Genomic DNA, 17977 nt, shown 5'->3' with positions numbered 1-17977 from the left:
AGACCCAGGCTCCCCGGCACCTACCCCTGTCCAGAGACCCAGGGCCCCCGGCACCCAGTTCTGTGCAGAGTCCCTGGACCCCGGCACCTACCCCTGTTCTGAGACCCAGGCCCCGGCACCTACCCCCGTCCAGAGACCCAGGCCCCCGGCACCTACCCCTGTCCACAGAACCAGGCCCCGGCACCTACCCCTGTCCAGAGGCCCAGGACCCCAACACCTACCCCGGTCCAGGACCCCACATCTAGCCCTGTCCAGAGATGCAGGCCCCGCGACACCTACCCCTGTCCAGAGACCCAGGCTCCCCAGGACCTGCCTCTGTCCAGAGGCACTGGACCCCGGCACCTACCCAGTCCCAGGCCCCTCGGCACCGACAACTATCCAGAGATCCAGGCCCCCCGGCACCAAGCCCTGTCCAGAGACATCAAGCCATTCTCCTGCCTCAGCCTCCTGAGTAGCTGGGATTACACATTCCCTGCCTCTATCGCAAGCTAACTTTTTCTTTAACATATTTTTAGTAGAGACGGGGTTTCACCGATGTTTGCCAGGCTAGTCTGGAACTCCTAACCTCAGGTGACCTGCCTCGGCCTCTCAAAATGCTGAGGATTACAGGTGTGAGCCACCGAGCCAGGTCAGAATTCCCCGGGGCCTTGAAACAAAGACATCCCGACAATTAACAAGCCTTAACAAAACTACATTTGAGAGGTGAAAGGAAGTAATTATTTAATTTTCTGTCTCTCTCAATATTTCCACTATGTTTATAGACAGACACATGCCAAAAGGGCAGTTACAAAGAGAGTAGTAGTTCTGGGAGGACAGACCAAGAGAGACTCACCTGCCATTTCAGTCTCAAAGAAGCCAATGAGAGACCGCATGAAGGACAGGATCCACTGGTCCGTCATGTTGGGGCTTTTTCTAACTGTGTTCTCATTGGAGAGAAATTCTATTTCTTCTTCCTAGGAATGAACAATCAGTTAAACACTTGCACATTGGGGTAAGTTACTATAAGGAAATCAACTTTTACAATCACTTAAACAAACAAATAACAAAAATCCCAAACACTGCTGGCAGTGTGAATTTCTGATTTTCAGCAATACTTTCAACATAAGCACCAACGTACGACATTAAGTCCTCGATTATGTTTTTGAGTGAACCGAAGAGAGTTTAGGAAAACATTACTTCTCTGCACCAAATAGTAATTAAGAATTGAGAGAGATTCTAAAACCTTGTCAGCAAGTGCAGGGTTTAATTCCTTTAAACCTCAGGAAAGAAGGACAGTAAAACTGTCTAGGACTGAATGATTGTCCACAAACTCAAAATGAGTACTGAGAAGGAACTGCCATGCTAAAGCTGTTCATTTTACCCAGAATGTTCTATCCCACTCTGCAAAATCCTCCTTGATCTTAAGTCCCTGCTCCACACACAGAACTCATGTCCTGCTCTGTTTCTCTGGCAGCACCACAACCAGCCTCTAGCATACACATATTAGCTCCAGCATAGATATATCTCACATGGCTCTGTAGGTACAAAATTAAAATAAATGGTGAAAGAGAATTCGAATACCAACAAGACAGGGAACCTAGAAAGGAAGGAAGGCAGAGGCAATCCACATCTAGCCTGGGGAGGACTTGGACAGCTCGACCAACACCCAACACAGGTCCTCTTCCCCAAACGGACCTCTAGGTTGAAAAATGCCTTTATCATCTAGAAAACTATTTGGGGAGTTGAAGATCAACAAGCACACCAACATAACACCCAAGTCATAACAGAGATGTGTTGTTAAAAACCTAAGTATAAACGAAACCTAACAATTCTGACCAATAGTATAGGAGACGCTTACATATAAAACAACAAAGACACACAAGGCAAAGCACCGGTCTGTACCTGCGCGCATCAGCACCATACTTCTGGATGATGGAAACTGGATCTGGATAATTCTTTTTCCGTTTGCTCATTTTTTGGCCGTCACTTGTAAAACAAAAGGGAGATGCCAATTAAGTCAGTCAGTATCACAGATGATCTTGATATATAAGGATACAAAGCATTTGCAAATAGGAATACAAAAAAGGAAATGGGAAGGAGTAACTCAGAAGTTAGCGTTAACAGGCCAGGCATAGTGGCTCACGCCTATAATCCCAGCACTTTGGGAGGCCAAGGCAGGCAGACCACCTGAGGTCAGGAGTTCGAGACCAGCCTGGCCAACATGGTGAAACCCCGTCTCTTACTAAAAACACAAAAATTAGCTGTGTGTGGTGGTGCACACCTGGAATCCCCACTACTGGGGACGTTGTTTCGGGAAGTTTACCATCGTTTTGCTTCAATTGCTCTCCACCAATCTTCTCAGCTAAGATCGAGGTGAGCTGCACGGCGGAAGAGGGCTGCGTGTAAGAAGGCAGCTCTGTCTCAGAGGACAAAAGGCCTGGGAGCACCCGGACAGGCAGGCACTGCGTGGAGGTCGCTCCCCTCCCAGTGGCCACTGTGGAGGCATTTCATAGAAATGCTCAAGGACCATTCACATTCAGAATCGGGATCAAACCGAGAACTCATGAGGGATATCGGACAGGAGTCAGAAAATGAGTTTCTCACACAACCGGAGCAAGGAGGGGAGAACCCTGGGCTTCACACTTGCAATCCGCCGCCTTCCCTGCAGTGTGGCCCCGGTTATGTTGTCTCGCAACTCTGCCTGCATGAGTCCAATTGTCTTAGGAAGGGGCAAATGCTTCCTAAGTGCCAACGGGAAGTGTCAGAATACTGGAACATATTAATATTAATATATCAACTTTCACCCAAAAAAACCTGAAAGCATTTGCAGACAACAAAAACAGCTTCATTATCCTTTCGTTTGTATAATATATCTCTGGAAAGATGAAAAAGAATCAGAACACCCGTTTGTTACAGGAAACAAAATGTTGTGGACAGAAAAAAGTGGGAGGAAGACTGGTCACTGCCTAGTCCACTGTGCACAACTTGAATTTCGAACCATGCAAAAGTATTGCTTGGTTAAATTGTGTTTAGGAAGTGCAGCCCCTGTTGAGATTCATCAAGAGAGGGAAAGAGCCCAAATGGGAAGGAGCATGGGTTGAGGGGCACAAAAGTAGGTCTGTTGACAAAGAACGGAAGTAAAGGGGACATCAGGTTGAAGCTTTGTGCTGTGAGTCAGAAGGACAATTTAAAAGTTGCCTAAAGAGGCGCACACAGTCTGCGCTGCTGCCCTCCAGCTGGAAGGGAAGCTCAGCTCTTGCCTACTGACTGGAGCCCTGCACAGAATGTCCCCTGCCGCGACCGGTACTTACTGCACCGCCCCTCCCCCTCTGCAGAATGTCTGGGTCCTATGTTCTAAACTGCCATACTTTCAAATTTTACCTGACCTACCTGAACTCAGGAGAATCTGTTGAGGCAGGTCACTCTCTGGGTCCTGCCCTTGACTTTTCTCACCACAGAAACTGCCAGACAGCGGTGGTCAGCACCCAGCCTGAGGCGATGGCTTCAAATGGAGGTGAGGCTGTAGGGACAAGGGCATTATCCAATTCTCTGCCATGTTTCACATCCTTGGGAATTCAAATTTCACAGTGCCCCAGGGGACAGCTGATAGGGCTGATGTCCAGGAGGGAGGAAGCACTGGATGTTCCCAAATACATCACACCTGGGGAGGGCCATGGCACCCTGAGTCTGTGGTTAGGGAGGACGGCTCCTTAGAGGTGGACCAAGGTGCCCGGGGGAATACACCATGTAGGGGAAAGGATGGAGTGGATGTATTGATTCTTTCTAGAGGGGGACAGGTCACATCGCCGTGTCTTTGTAGGGAGTGGTGGGATCGTCGTGTTGTGCTGGTGGCCCAGGGAGGATGACAGGCAAGTCTGAGCCCTGTGTTGTGTGTCTTCAGGCACCTGGAAGGTGCCCTTCCATATTGTTCAGAGGGATTTGGACTGGACGTTTCTAGATCTTAGGGAAGAGAGGGGAGAAGTGGGCTCAGCCAGAAAACTGTTGGGTGGGTTGTCTGTGACAGAGCACGCAGTGACAGCCTCTGGGTGGGCGAGGCTGGGGCTACTGTAACTGCCGCAGCCTCTCAGCTCCCTCCCCAGAGGTGGCTTCTCCGTCGGTTCAGGTGGCTGTTGGCTCTCATTTAACAGGGGTGGGGGCAGTTGGGGAAGATCAGGCAACACGGCCTGGGCTTCCCAGCTTGTTCTGAATTGTTCGTCCTTTTGTGGAAGCTCAGGTCTTCAGACCCACTTCCTCTTGTCTGCTAGCTCATGGCCTGTCCTCTGCACTTTGTGTTACTGTGGACAGGAAGAATTTGTCTCTTTTCCATGTCTACTACCTCATGAACAGGGGTCAGGTGTGGACTCTTGCTGGTTCTCAGTGGAAGGGTCTGGAAAGACTGGTTTCCTATTCAGTAGAGGAAGGAGAGTAGCGTACAAATAGGAAGACGGTCCTCTTATTATTCTCCTTCAAGTCAGGATGTGTGTCCTGACTGATGAGGTGCATGTGCTGTATCCCTAGTCCCCTTGACTGGAGACTGCATGAGGTCCTAGTGAACAGGGATGAGCTCCAGACAACTTTGCCACACCTGGCCTGTGGCCCAAGAACTTCTGCTTCTTGGTTGGTCACTAGATTCAGTTATTGGGAGCTCAAAGGAAAAGGACCAGAGACGGGCTCGTTGTCCCATGACCTATTCTAACATGACCAGCAGCTGTGGAAATCCCTGGACACCTCCCCTGACAGCCCCACTGCTCACTGCTTCCTGGCTGTGCTCTAATCGTGTGCAGCTGTTGCTGGCTGAGCAATCAAAGTATCTCAGGGAACTCCACCACTGCTTCTCAGACCTGCCCCCTGGGAGCACACCTTCCTGAGTGGCAGCCAGGACCACCGAGCACTGAGGAAAGGGTGGCCCAAATCTGACCCCTGTTTAGCACTTGCCGTGCATGGTGCCAGGACAATCACTTGCACACTGGCCATAACACATATGGGTTATCTTCAGGGTTCACAGGGTGCTGGCTTGGGACAGATTTCTTTCCAATGATTTCCTTCCTTCCTTCTTTCCTTCTTCCTTCCTTCCTCCCTTTCTCTTTTTCTTTCTTTCTTTTTCTTTTTTCTTTTTTTTTTTTAACAGAGTCTTGCTCTGTCACCCAGGTCAGAACGCAGTGGTGCAATCTCGGCTCACTGTAGTCTCTGCCTCCTGGGTTCAAGCAATATTCCTGCCTCAGCCTCCTGAGTAGCTGGGATTACAGGCATGCACTACCACACTCAGCTGAGTTTTGTATTTTAGTAGAGACATGGTTTCACCACATTGACCAAGCTGGTCTTCAACTCCTGACCTCAGGTTATCTGCCCACCTCGGCCTCCCAAAGTGCTGGGATTACAGGCATGAATCGCCACACCCACTCTAATCAGTGGTTTTATTTTGTTGTGCTGAGCTAGGACAGAAAGGGGTTTTCAAGAGCTTCAGGAAAAGGAAGACTGAAGAGGAGACACGACCATAATATTAGGAATCTTCTGGCTTCCTATAGGCCTTCTGAGTGCATAGCACTGCCCTGGGGGAGGCCCCTCACCTGCTGCTGAGCATGCTGAGGGCCACCAAGCCGGCGAGAGATTCATCCCTGACCCATGGCTTGGGAGATGCCTGTAAGGCTCACAGGGTCTGCCAGGGAGACCCTCAGAGGCAGCGAAGGCTTGGCTGTTGCTTCTTGGCAGACAGGGGTCAGGGAGTCTAGTGGAGCCAGGGCCAGGCTCTCTAGCGAAGCGACCCTCCCGTGGAGGAACAGAGCATGCGATACACATTCACGGACACTTACAAGCTGCAGAGTTTCCTTGTCCCACACCCTCAGCTGTTGGGACACCCCTCTGATTCCCAGTGACTAGTGCGGACCTGGAGACCCCAGCTCATTCACCTCTTTCCTTTGTCTCCACAGCATGCCCAGTGCTGGAGCCAAGTGTGACCAAGAACCCTGGCACCTCCATGCCAGTGTTCACGGCTCTGCCCTTCACCACACCTGCTCCCAGCCCAGCACACGGGCCGACCCTCGTGATTACAGTGGTTCCTCCAGGCAGCTCTCTGGTGCTGTCTGCCTTCCCCAGCACCCCTCTGGTGGCAGGACAGGATGGCCAAGGCCTGATTTGGGCTGGGGCTTCCAACGCCCTTCTCCAGATAAAGACAGAAGCGGGGCCTATGAAGGCCCCTCAGGCACAGACCTTGGTCCTAACTCAGGCACCCCTCGTCTGGCAGGCTCCAGGCACCCTCTGCGCGGGTGTCACCTGTCCACCTCCCCGACCCCTAGCAGCTGCCCCTGCGGTGCCCGCTGGGGCTGCCCACGTCATTGGGGGCACCCGGGCCTGCAAGGGAGGCTGGTCCCAGAGCCTTCCTCCTCCAGCACCACCACCGGCTCCCCAGCCGGCCCCCATCATGGCCCCAGGGAATGCTTGTCCATGGCCACAAGGGGCTCATGGAGACGGCAGCCAGGCTCCCTCCCAGGCCAAGGCCCAACCGGACGACTCCTGCAAGAGCGTGTATGACAACTTCCGACTCTGGCAGCACTACAAGACCCTGGCCCGGAGGCACATTCCCCAGAGTCCGGACATGGAAGCGCTTTCCTGCTTCTTTATGTGAGTGTCCTCGGGGCACCGGAGTTCATCTCGCAGCTCACCCGTAAAGAGGCTGCTGGATGGACGGGAGGTCACGCCGTTCAGGGAAGCTTGCAGGGTGGTCTTAAAGGTGACGGGTGGAGCTATGGAAGGGCACATTTTCAGCAACATTAATCTGGCTGCCGCTCAGGACAGACTCTCAGGGGCCTCATCTCACCTGCCCCTCACTGTCCTGTGAGTCCGGCCAATCCTTACTTTCAAACATTGTCATGACAACGTTTACAGAAGACCCAGATCAGAGAGGGTTCCCGGTCCAACATGAGCCACGGGTTGGGTTTAGTGCACCCCAGTGCCTCCCCTTGACCTGAGTGGCAAAGGCCAGGGGCACATCACATGGAGCTGGGGGTGGGAGCTGCAGGAAACCGGCACACGCCCACTGTTCTGCTGAGGTCCAGCTGGCACAGTGGTGGTGGAGCCTGCACAAGGGATGGTCTTGGGCCCCGCACTAGGGTCCATGCTGGGCAGGTATTTGCAGCTTCGCCCTCGATCCCTTCTAGAAGAAGGGACAATGATGCTTCATTCAGAGGATGGTGAGGAGGTGACTTGAGCTCACATATGAGGCACATAGCACAGTGCCCGGCACATGCTGGGACACATTACATGATAGCTGTTATGATTACTGTCCCTATTGCTATCACTATCAGAACTAGGCCATCTAGGACAGCGCTCCCCAAAGCCACGGGCTCCAGTGATGGCTCTCAGTGCACCACGAGTCCACGAGCCCACAAGCCCAGCAGTTCAGGGCTGCGGACTGTGGTGACTGAGGCAGCAACGCCTCAGATCTGAGGGTTTGTCGATTCAGTCCCAGTCCTGCCTCTCTCCATCCTGCAGGGCCTCTGTGACCCTGTGTCCCCCGCTGATGAGCAAACCCGTACTCCACGGGAGCTTGAGTACAACCACCAGGCAACACACTGGCCACTCCCTAGGCAAGTCCCCTGCCCAGGCTGTAGGTGTAAGGAGGCCCCATCGTTGTTCCCAAAAATCTTGCCGCCCCTGCATCCTGGAACTGGTTGCATTCTCCCTTGGAGTTGAGTCCCGGTGCACTGGGGACCCTGATTCTCAGAGTGGAGTCGCCCCAGGCTCACAGGCTTGGCGTGGAGTGGGCTTCGATGCCGCTCTGCTTTGGTTCTGGTTTCTACTACTCTCCAGGACCCTGAGGCTATGTCCCCAGGGGCTACCTTACTCCAGAGTCCCCAGGAAGCTGCTTAAATGCTCAGTCCTGGGGCCCTGGAACCTGCACGTTAACCCTCGCTCCCCGGTCATTCTGTGTGTGCGCTGTCTCAGTCAGTTCGGGCTCTGTCATAACAAATCCTACAGACTGGGTGCTTCATCAGGACACAGTCACGTCTCCCAGTTCCAGAGGCCGGAAGTCCCAGATCAAGGCGACAGCAGATTGGTGTCCTGGCTGGAGAGGGCTGCCTCTGGCCGTGTCCCCTTGTGGCTGAGAGGGACAGCCCTGCTGTCTCCTCCTGCCCTTATCGGGGCTCGGATGCCATGACAGGAACCCACCCTCATGACCTGCTCTAACCCTGACTGACTCCAAGAACCGACACACTGGGGCTCAGGGCTTCAGCACAGGAATGCTGGGGACACACACGTTCCACCCATAGTACTGAGTTCACTTGTCAACACTGAGGACTCGAGGGGCAGTAGGAGAGGCCACCCAGTGGCTTGTGTTGATGTTTGATCTTGGGGGGGTGTCCTAGAGGCTGAGGAGCCCACGTGGGGGAAAACAGGATGGGGACACATGGCAGGACAGGTGTGGGGAGGACAGGGGCCGGGTGTTGGGACCAGGTGGGCTTGGGATGGAGGGTAGGCTTATGGACTGGGACTGACTGCACCGCCTTACAGCCCAGTTCTCAGAACCCTGGCCCGGCGAAAGCCCAGCATGACCCTGGAGGAGCAACTGTGGTGGGCCATGCGGGAATGGCAGCACATCAGCAAGTCTGACAGGATCATCTATTACCAGATGGCGGCAAAGTGAGTCTGGGAGGCAGGGGCAGAGCCCGCATGGCAGGGTAAGAGAAGGTGACAGAGGCCCGGTGGCCATGGTGGCTTCTCAGCGTGGAGCATGAGGGTGTGGACAAACACAGGCCCTCCTGGGCCCCTGCCTCCCTCAAGAAACTGCTCCTCCCTCCTAGAGTGCTCTGGGGTCTCTATACTGCCCTGGTGGGAAGCCACGCCCTGCTTGGCCTGGGGCCAACCCCTGCCTTGACACTGGGGGTCATGGAGGGAGCAGCCAGCATCACAGCCCAAAGGAGATCACCGCCAGCTGTGGGGATGGGGAGAAGCGGCGCTGGCGACTATAGACAGAGCGGGATGCACTCTCCTCACAGCAGTGGCCACGAGTCGGTTTTCACCCATCCCGGCCTGGCCAGGATTGGAGAAACCTGCGCTGGGTCAGGGGCCACCTGCGTCCAGGACACCATGAGACCCATCTCTGGCCTCCCTGCCTTTGTTCCCGGGAAGTCCCCTCCGTTAAGACAGAAAGACAGCAGCCTTGGGGGAAAGGGGCCCAGCTTTTGCTTCCTCCTGACCAGGGGTCTCCCAGGCCTCGTGCTCCTGGGTTATACTTCAGGGACCCATAGTCCCAACCTCAGGACTCCTGCATCTGGGCAACATTCCTGACACCTTCTGCCATAAACCCCACCCCTGGCCAGCTGAAGCCAGGAGGAGGGGCCCCCCTGGTGCCCTCCTGGGCCGCGTGGCCCTGACTTGAGTCAGGAAGCCCTGTTGATGCCATGGGCTCTGCGGGGGCCGGGTGAGGGAGGGAGAGCCCAGAACTCTGGGAGCAGCTCCCTCTGGGACTGGGGGACAGGCCCCAGGCAGGGCCTGGACAGCCCGTCCACGGCACGCCTTCCCATCCCTGCCATCGGCTGCTGCCTGGTCCTGGGGGCAGGGGGCCTGGACCCTCTCAACACGGCCTGTAACCTTTTTCACCCCAGGTTCCTGGAGTTTGAGGCTGAGGAGGAGACGCGGTTTCAGAACTCACAGCGGATGAAGGGGCCCCAGTGCCTGCCTCCTCCAGCCCTGCCGAGGCTTGAACCTCAGAAACCGTTGGCCCCTGAGGTGGTCAAGCAGCCAGGTACGGCTTCCCACATTCCCATAGGAGCCACGGCAAAGGCCAGAGGGGCCGAGGGAGGCCACTGTCCCCACACCCCATGCCTTCCTTCAAGAGAGGGATGTGCTCCTCCAATAGGACAGCTCCCAAGGGCATATGTTGGGTACTGACCAGGTCACTTCGTGGACGGCCCATGGTCACCAAGGAGGGTATTGACCTGGTCAGGTTTCCTAGCTACTCTCCCCTCGCCTGTCGAAAACTCAACATACAATCCACCCAGGAACAGGGACGAGCGGGTCGAGTACACGGCATATCGGTGGCTCCAAACTTCCTCCCAAACGATGCTGTCTCAGATGTGCCCCTCCTGCGGCGTCTCCTCTGGGGCGCTGTGGTTCAGGTGGTCCTGACCCAGCTGGGTCCCACTTCATGTCCCCAAGCCCTGCCCTCCCTCGTGTGGCGCGGGCAGGAGGAGCAGCCCTCACCACACCCATCCTCCTCCCTCCCTGCCTCAGTGTACCTTCCGAGGAAGGCCGGCCCCAAGGCCCCACCTGCCTGCCTGCCGCCACCCAGGCCCCAGCGGCCAGCAGAGACCAAGACCAACCTACTACCGCCCCGGCGGCCAGTGAACACCAAGGCCCCCGAGGAGATCCCCCCTGAACTGGTACAGGAGTATATGGAGATCATGGAGGAGCTGCTGGAGCCTCCCGCTGGGGCCACGGGGGAGCTCGAGGCACAATGGGAAGACCCAGGCCTCCTGAGCTACATTGAAAAGCTGTGCTCACAGGAAGACTTCCTCAGCAAGGTGGGCTGGCCTGAAGTGCTGGGGTCTGCAGGATTCCGGGGTGGGTAAGGGGGTCACTCGCAGGTCCTTGGAATTAAGCTCTGCTGTATGTTTGTGCCTGTCATTTCTTACTGTGTTTCTTTGTGTGTCTGCGTGGGTGTGAGTGTGGAGTGTGGACGTTACTTGTGTCTGTGTCTTTTCCTGTGTCATATGTGGGTCTGTTTGTGTGTCTCTGTCTGCATGTGTGTATGCTACCAGGTCTGTGGTCTGTGTGTGGAGCTGGTGGTCGCCATGCTATGAGACAGCTCCAGAAGGGTGGGGACGGGGCGCTCGCTGCTTTCTGCATCTCCTCCAGGTGTCCTTGGCTCCACGTTACTCCCTGCCCAGGTAGCTCTCACCGTCTTCCTTCTGTTTCCAGGTGGAGGACATCATTCACCCCCGATTCCTGGAAGAACTGCTTTCCCCAGATCCACAGATGGATCTCTTGGCCCTAAGCCAGGAGCTGGAGCAGGAGGAAGGACTCACCCTTGCCCAGGTAGAGCAGGGAGGGAGGGGAACCCAGGTACCCCGGGGGCAGGAGGGACCCGGCACACAAGCCCCACCTGATTGTCTACCCCACCCTGCGGGGCATGCTCGGCTTCTTGGGGAGCCACTCCGAGGTGGGGAGGTGCAGGTTCAGATGGAGCGGGATGGAGAGGAGCCAGGGAGGGGAGTCAGGATGCAAACTGGAGTGAGGCCCAACGGGATGCCCGGCACAGCCACACCCTCTGTCTTTGACAGGAAGCCCAGCTGCCTCAGGCTTCCCTGCCTGCCACCCAAGGCCGCCTCAGCCCAGAAGGACAGGGTCCCCAGGGAGCTCGTCAGTCTCCCTCTGCTCAGAGAGGAGGCCTCAGCCCAGCAGCGGCTCCCACCACCGAGTCCCAGGAGCGAGCTCTCTTCGGAGGCCCATCCTCTGCTCAACAGACGCCCCACCTAGGGCCTGGGCTCAGAGTCTCTGGGGCGCAATCCCTGGCTTGGGGGCTGGCTGGCCCCTCGCAGCCTCAAAAGAGAAAGGGTGACCCCGTGGTCTCCAGGAAGAAGAAGAAGAAGCGGGCTTGCAGCCAGTAGGGGGACACGGCAGGCTCTCTGGTGCCAATCCCCGAGGTGGGGCTCTGACATCTGTTGCCCCAAAGCAGACAAAAGCTTCTCCCCCAGTGCGGATTTGCTGGGCCTTAGCTTGATAGGGAAGGGTGGGGGAGGGAGGGAGGGGAAGGAGAGGGTGGTTGAACCAGAAGGGAGGGCCTGGGGGGAGGGGGAGGGGGTGGGAGCAATGCCTAGGGGGTCTCCTATGTAAATAGGAATAAATATAGTGGTGTTGGGAACGCTCTCTGGGCTGCTGTCTCTGTCCTCAGGGCTGTGCTGCTCAGTGGAGGGGGTCTGGGAGAGCAGAGGGACCGGGAGATGCCAGGCACTGGGGACCCACGGGGGCCAGCCCCACTCGTTCCTCCAGGTGTAGGCTGCCCCTTCAGATGCTCCAGGGACTGACAGATGCTGAGGAAACCCTTTTCCCTCCCACCACCCACTCACAAGGCCCCGCCTGCTTTAGTTATCAGCATCCCTGGAAAATCCTGGGATGTTGAGAGCTGGCTGGCTCTTGTTCTGCCCCGTGGGAGCTGAGGAGAAGGCAACTGCCCGCAACATGGACACGGGGAGAGGCGGCCGCTCCTGCTTAACCCTCATCAGGAAGAGCTCAGGCCCTGGGCTGGGGGGAGATGTCAAGGCATCCATCCACACGGGTGTGTCTGGGATACGACGGTGGGTGGGGAGCAGAGAAAGTCCTTCTGCCGGTTTCTGGGCAGGAAAGAATCTTGTCCAACTGGCGGAAGCAGATGCTCCTTGCCGTGGCCACAGGGACTGGCCTCAGGGGCCCTCGGGGTGCTGCATGGAGCCCCCCACAGCTATGATTCCCTTCCCATATGATAATTCAACTCTTGTGTGGAATTGATGCAGACACAGATTTACACTGGTATCTCAAACAGTTCCCTCCCAATCCACCATCACAAACGGGTACAAGCATGGCCAGTCTGCCAGGCGCAGGGTGGCTCTGTCTGCTGGTCCCAGGGCCAGGGAGAGCTGGGACCCAGGCCGAGAGGGGCCGAGGGTCAGCCGCCCTTCTGCCAGGCACAGACCTCAAGGGCAGAGCAGGGGTTGCCTGAGATGTGGCACTGGCTGTCTGGGAAGTGCCCTGGGATTCGGGGGCCAGGTGTTGGCTGAAGGGAGACTTCTGGAGTCTAAGAGTGAGACGACGACTGCATCAGGAGAGGGACTGAGGCTGGGGAGGATGCTCTGCTCTTTCCCACATCGTCCGGTCCTCCTCATCTCTGCTGAACTCCCCTCACCCCATGTGGCTGACCTCTACCCCCTTACCCCTAATCCACCTCTCAGAATCTCAGATCCCAGCACAGACAGGACCTGGCACCCGCCCCGGTTCCCTTCTGGCCAATACCTTCTTCGCTGCCTGACTTCCGATTCCTCCCCAGGGCCCTTGTTGGCTCAGGACCATGGTGACTGCCAGAGCACTGGTCCCGGCACTGCCTGTATGCAGAGCTGTGGTCATGGTGCCAGGGGCTGGCCCGGCAGCAGAAGCTGGTGAGGCACAGCTGTCTGGCACACGGTGGTCTGGCCCCTCTGCCGAGTGACAAAGGGAGCCATGTTTGGGTCCTCTCCGGCCCCATCCTCCCCCAGAATACACCAGTCAGCTGGATGGATGCCCCTCCGCCCCATCACTTCTGCTCCATGTGGGCAGTGTCAGAGGCCTGCCCTCTGTGGCCTTTGGGAAGAAGAGTTTATCTTGGCAAGGCATCCCCAGCTCAGCGCACATCAGCCCATCGGGGAAAATGTGGGGAGTGAAGAGTCACTGGTGGGTGATGTGCGCAGCTCCCGTGACTCCTCTACCTCCAGGACCATCCTCAGGAGACGAGGTAGCACCTCCCCTTTGCAGGGTTGAGGAATGGTAAGTGAGCCGTGTTTGAAGGGAACGTGGTCTGTACTCTGCTGTGTGTGGGTGCTCAGTCAACTTCCTCACCTAAAGATGAAAGTGACACCTCGGCTTAGTGACACCTCGGGACTCCTGCTGGTTACCCCACTGGATGTTGTCTGCCCCACGTCCCTGTCCTTGTTTTGGTTGAACCACTCCCAGGAGGCAGAACGTGTGCTTCCTCCACCTCTGTGTCCCACCTGAGGCCTAAAATCTGCCCCTAAACGGGGACAATAGGGGCGACTGGGGGGCTCTGACAGACTGAACGTTCGTTCCCCTCTCCCGCCCAATTCCTGTGTTGAAGCCCTAATCCAGGATAGATGATGGTATTTCGAGATGGGGCCTTTGGGAGTTCTTCAGGGTTAGAGGAGATCATGAGAGTGGGGACCTAATGTTGGGATTAGGGCCCTGGTAAGAAGCAGAGACCCCAGAGCTCTCTCTCCCTGACACGAGGACACAGTGAGAAGGCAGCCATCTGCAAGCCAGGAAGAGAGCCCTCACCAGAACCTCACCACACTGGGACCCTAACCTTGGACTTCCAGCCCCCAGACTGTGACTAATGCATTTCTGTTTTTCATATGCTCCCCCAAGTCTATGGTCACTTTGTCCTAGCAGCCCTATGTGACTAGCACAAGTTCCATCATCTCAGGAACTTCTTTCCTAACTGGTATCTGGAAACCGTGCATCAGAGCCATGGGAAAGAATGAAGAAAGGCTCAGTCCTTTACGATGGTCAGCACGCAGCTTAAAATTGTTCTTTTAATACAATCAGTAAACTTCACAATCTGCTGATGCTAAAATAATAGAGGAGATTCAAATTAAGAATGCCAGCACTGAAAGAGAACATATAACCACAGATCCTGTAGTCACTAAACAGGTAATAAAAGAACATACTAACAACTACATGCACACTCATGTTAAAAACTGACATGGGCAGGGCACAGTGGCTCACACCTGTAATCCCAGCACTTTAGAAGGCCGAGGCGGACGGGTAACCTGAGGCCAGGAGTTCGAGACCAGCCTGGCCAACATGGAGAAGCCCCGTCTCTACTAAAAATACAAAAAAAAAAAAAAAAAAAAAAATTAGCCAAGTGTGGTGTCACATGCCTATAATCCCAGCTACTTGGGAGGCTGAAGCAGGAAAATCACTTGAACGCGGGAGGTGGAAGTTGCAGTGAGCCAAGATTGCACCACTGTATTCCAGCCTGGGTGACAGAGGGAGACGCTGTCTAAAAATAAATAAGTAAATAAATAAATAAATAAATAGAAATTTATTAGTCTTTTTTACTAACAAATTCAGATCATTCGTTCCTAGCGAAAGACCATATGAAAAGAGCCCACCACTTACACCTTTTGGGAAGTCAAAGCAGACACCCCAACCTTAAATGCTGTAGCAATGAGCTTCACCGGATTCGGTCCCTTCACCAAGAGCCCAGAGAGCACCAACCCTGCTGAAGGCGGGGACGAGTTTTCAACCTCCAGGCCCTGCCTCCAAGGCCATCCCACTGGCAGGAAAGACAGGCCCCTGCCCTGAGCAGAGCGCAGCTGGCTGGTGGGACACTGGAGAGTGGAAGCTCTGGGGCCATAGACAGGGTAAGGTCTGGACAGGGAGATGAGACAGGCCCAGAGAATGCAGTAACCGAGGGCTCACGGTCAGCAAAGCCGCATCTCCCACAGCCTCCCTCCTTGTGTATGGGTGAGGAGGTCCAACACAGAAGCACACAGCTGTGACAGCTGAGGTTCCTGCAGGGTTGCAAAGAGCTGTGAGAATTGGGGAGAGATACTGCCCCTGCTCAGTGTCCCTTGGGAGGGCTGGGAGTCTCAGACAAATGCCACAAACGAAGGATGAGCAGAGCCTGCAGGGGGAAGAAGAGACCTGAGCCATGAGGGAGTCAGAGAATTCTCAGGCATCCTTCATGAGAGAGAAACGGAGACGCAGCCCAGGAGAAGTGAACCCCAAGTCAAGCGGGATATGTTTTATATCCCGCTTAACTCATGTTTTAGAGAAGCTGGTCCTGGAGCTGCAGTTCCCAAGAGGCACAGTACGTTCCGTAGGCATACGAGCAAGGTGAGCTAGAGTCACCCATGCGAACCTCAGCTCCATTTCTGGTAAGTGAAGATGGGAAAGCGCCAAAAAGAACACGGGGAACAGCAAAAATCAGAGTTTGAAATACAACACCGAGGAATTCTGAGCCTCAGAACCTATAAGACAATAGGTAAGTTATTTCACCTCCCCGGGTCTCAAGGTTTTTCATCAGACAATGGGGAGAGGGAGCTGGACAGGTCAGTCCCTGGGACCCAGCAGGCCTGTATCCCACTGCACGGCAGCAGCGGCTCTTACGCAGAGAAGAGAAGTGGTCTGAAATGAAGGTTAACTGCCAGATGGAAGTTAATGGTTAGCACTTATTAGTCAGGCCACTGAGCGTCTGTAGATACCCAGCATGAATGTCTAGAGACAGTTTCTGAAGAAGTCATAAACTTTAGGTCCCGTGTTTACCATGGCAGAGGACCAAGTCTTTACCCTAGGCCTGTCTGGTGGAAGTGACAGGGTTCCCGCATCAACTGCAGCCAGGACATGGGGATCCCCGACGGGAGAGGCCAGGAGAGGCCAGCAAAGGCCCCCAGGGTAGCGGACGAGGAGAGCAGCGGTGGGTTCCAATGACTTTCCCGGGACCTCCTGTAGTCTCGGCTTAAAAAGAGCAGCAAGCCTGTCACACAGATCTCTCCCTCAAGCGGCAAGCTGGAGAGTGAGGGAAGGCTCCTGGCTTGGCGCCTGCCCAGATGGAGCACCAGGACAGGGGAAAAAAAGGCCGTCTGCAGGAGCCAAGAGGCTGGAGAGAGCCTGGGACCTCGCTCCTTTTGCTGCATTCCCCTTCTACAGACTCAAGAAGGGCAGGCAGCACCAGCACTCCTGTACTTTATATCCAAGAATGGTGCAAACTGAGATGTGCCCAGAGACAGGAACGGCGAGCCGGATCTTCGCAGCCAGGCTGTGAAAGCTGATGAATGAGCCAGGGCGTCTGAGAGCATGGGAGCCCAGATGGCAGGAGGTTCTGTGTTTTTCCTGGATTAAAGGAGGCACTGCGCATCGGGACCCCCTGCAGGGCGTCTCCTCAACATTACTCCCATGCATGTTTCCCTTGCTAACTCTTGTGTGTGTTCCCTATGTGGGGTCTTAAGTTTACAAAAACATTATCTGAAGGTCCATTCCACCTCTGGTGATTCAAGATGACACTCGATACCCTACACAAAGTGCAACTCTTAAGGAGCAGACATGCCGGCAAGTGGGCAGAGGCAGAAGGGGCATCTCACCAGATGCAACGTTTGCAGGTTTCAGGGATGGTATTACCACGCCTCCACCTGCTCGCCCAAGCTCCAAAGAACCTCGCCTTCATTTCCTTTAGGGGGACCCTACCTGCCACCCTTTCCTCCCCCTTCTCCCCTCACCCACATCTGCTTTCCTAAAACGGCTTCATTTCTCCTACTTCCTTTTTCACTCTTGCCATTAAGTCAAGTGATAGCCGAGAAAGAAGCAAGTCATGAATCCCACACAGCTCATGTGGCTCAAATGAATAAGCACAACATTCCAGGAAGCAAAATATTTGAAATCCCAAACTTTCAAGTAACTGTACGTAAATTGTTTGACTTCCGTAAAACTTATATAATAAGTATTATCATTGCCAACAGCTAAAAGAAAGTCATTTTTCTGTTTATTATGGAAAACTATTGGCTGGGCTTGGTGGCTCATGCCTGTAATCCCAGCACTTTGGGAAGCTGAGGCGGACAGATCATCTGAGGTAGGGAGTTCGAGACCAGCCTGATCAACATGGAGAAATCCCGTCTCTACCAAAAATAAAAAATTAGCCAGGCATGGTGGCACATGCCTGTAATGCCAGCTACTTGGGAGGCTGAGGCAGGAGAATCGCTTGAACCTGGGAGGCGGAGGTTGCAGTGAGCCAAGATCACACCATTGCACTCCAGCCCGAGCAACAAGAACAAAAAGAAAGAAAACTATTATCCACGTTTTTTATGCAGGAAGAAAGTAAGGCTCAGGGCCTATCTAAGTCCACGTAGGCTGCTATAACAAAATACCGGGAAGGTTATACACAATAGAAATGCATTTCTCATGGTTCTAGAGCTGGGAATTCTAGAACCAAGATCAAGGCACCAGCAGATTCAGTGTCTGGTGTGGGCCCTTTTCAGGGTTCATAGAGGATGCCTTCTTACCATGTATGCACATGGCAGAAGGCGTAAGGGATCTCTCTGGGGTCCCTTTCATAAAGGCACTAATCCCGTTTATGGGTATCCACCTCATTACCTGATCACCTCCCCAAGGGCTTCTACTCCCAACTACCATCACCTTGGGGGTCAGGTTTCAACACGGGAATTTGGGGGAAGACATAAACATCACGACCATAGCAAGGGGGACTAGAACGGCTTCGGGAGAGCAAAAGCCCTGCTGGGATCCAAGCCCAGGTCTCTAC

The 17977-nt window shown here is 54.8% G+C and overlaps 1 long non-coding RNA gene across 1 annotated transcript in view; it reads right to left on the bottom strand.

Annotated features, from left to right (window-relative positions):
* Window positions 1-809: 809 nt before the first annotated feature.
* Window positions 810-17977, bottom strand: part of LOC135271872 (uncharacterized) — a 141279-nt gene continuing 124111 nt past the window's right edge. The window contains exons 2-4 of the long non-coding RNA XR_010339988.1: window positions 3370-3499; window positions 1882-1965; window positions 810-953 (exon numbers count right to left, since the gene is read on the bottom strand). This is a non-coding gene — a long non-coding RNA (uncharacterized LOC135271872). The remainder of the gene's footprint in view (window positions 954-1881; window positions 1966-3369; window positions 3500-17977) is intronic.

Source organism: Aotus nancymaae, unplaced genomic scaffold (assembly GCF_030222135.1).
Source record: "Aotus nancymaae isolate 86718 unplaced genomic scaffold, 86718_ANA_hifiasm-v0.15.2.pri h1tg000094l, whole genome shotgun sequence".
Lineage (NCBI taxonomy): Eukaryota > Metazoa > Chordata > Mammalia > Primates > Aotidae > Aotus > Aotus nancymaae.
This window is presented reverse-complemented; position numbering and strand designations above follow the sequence as displayed.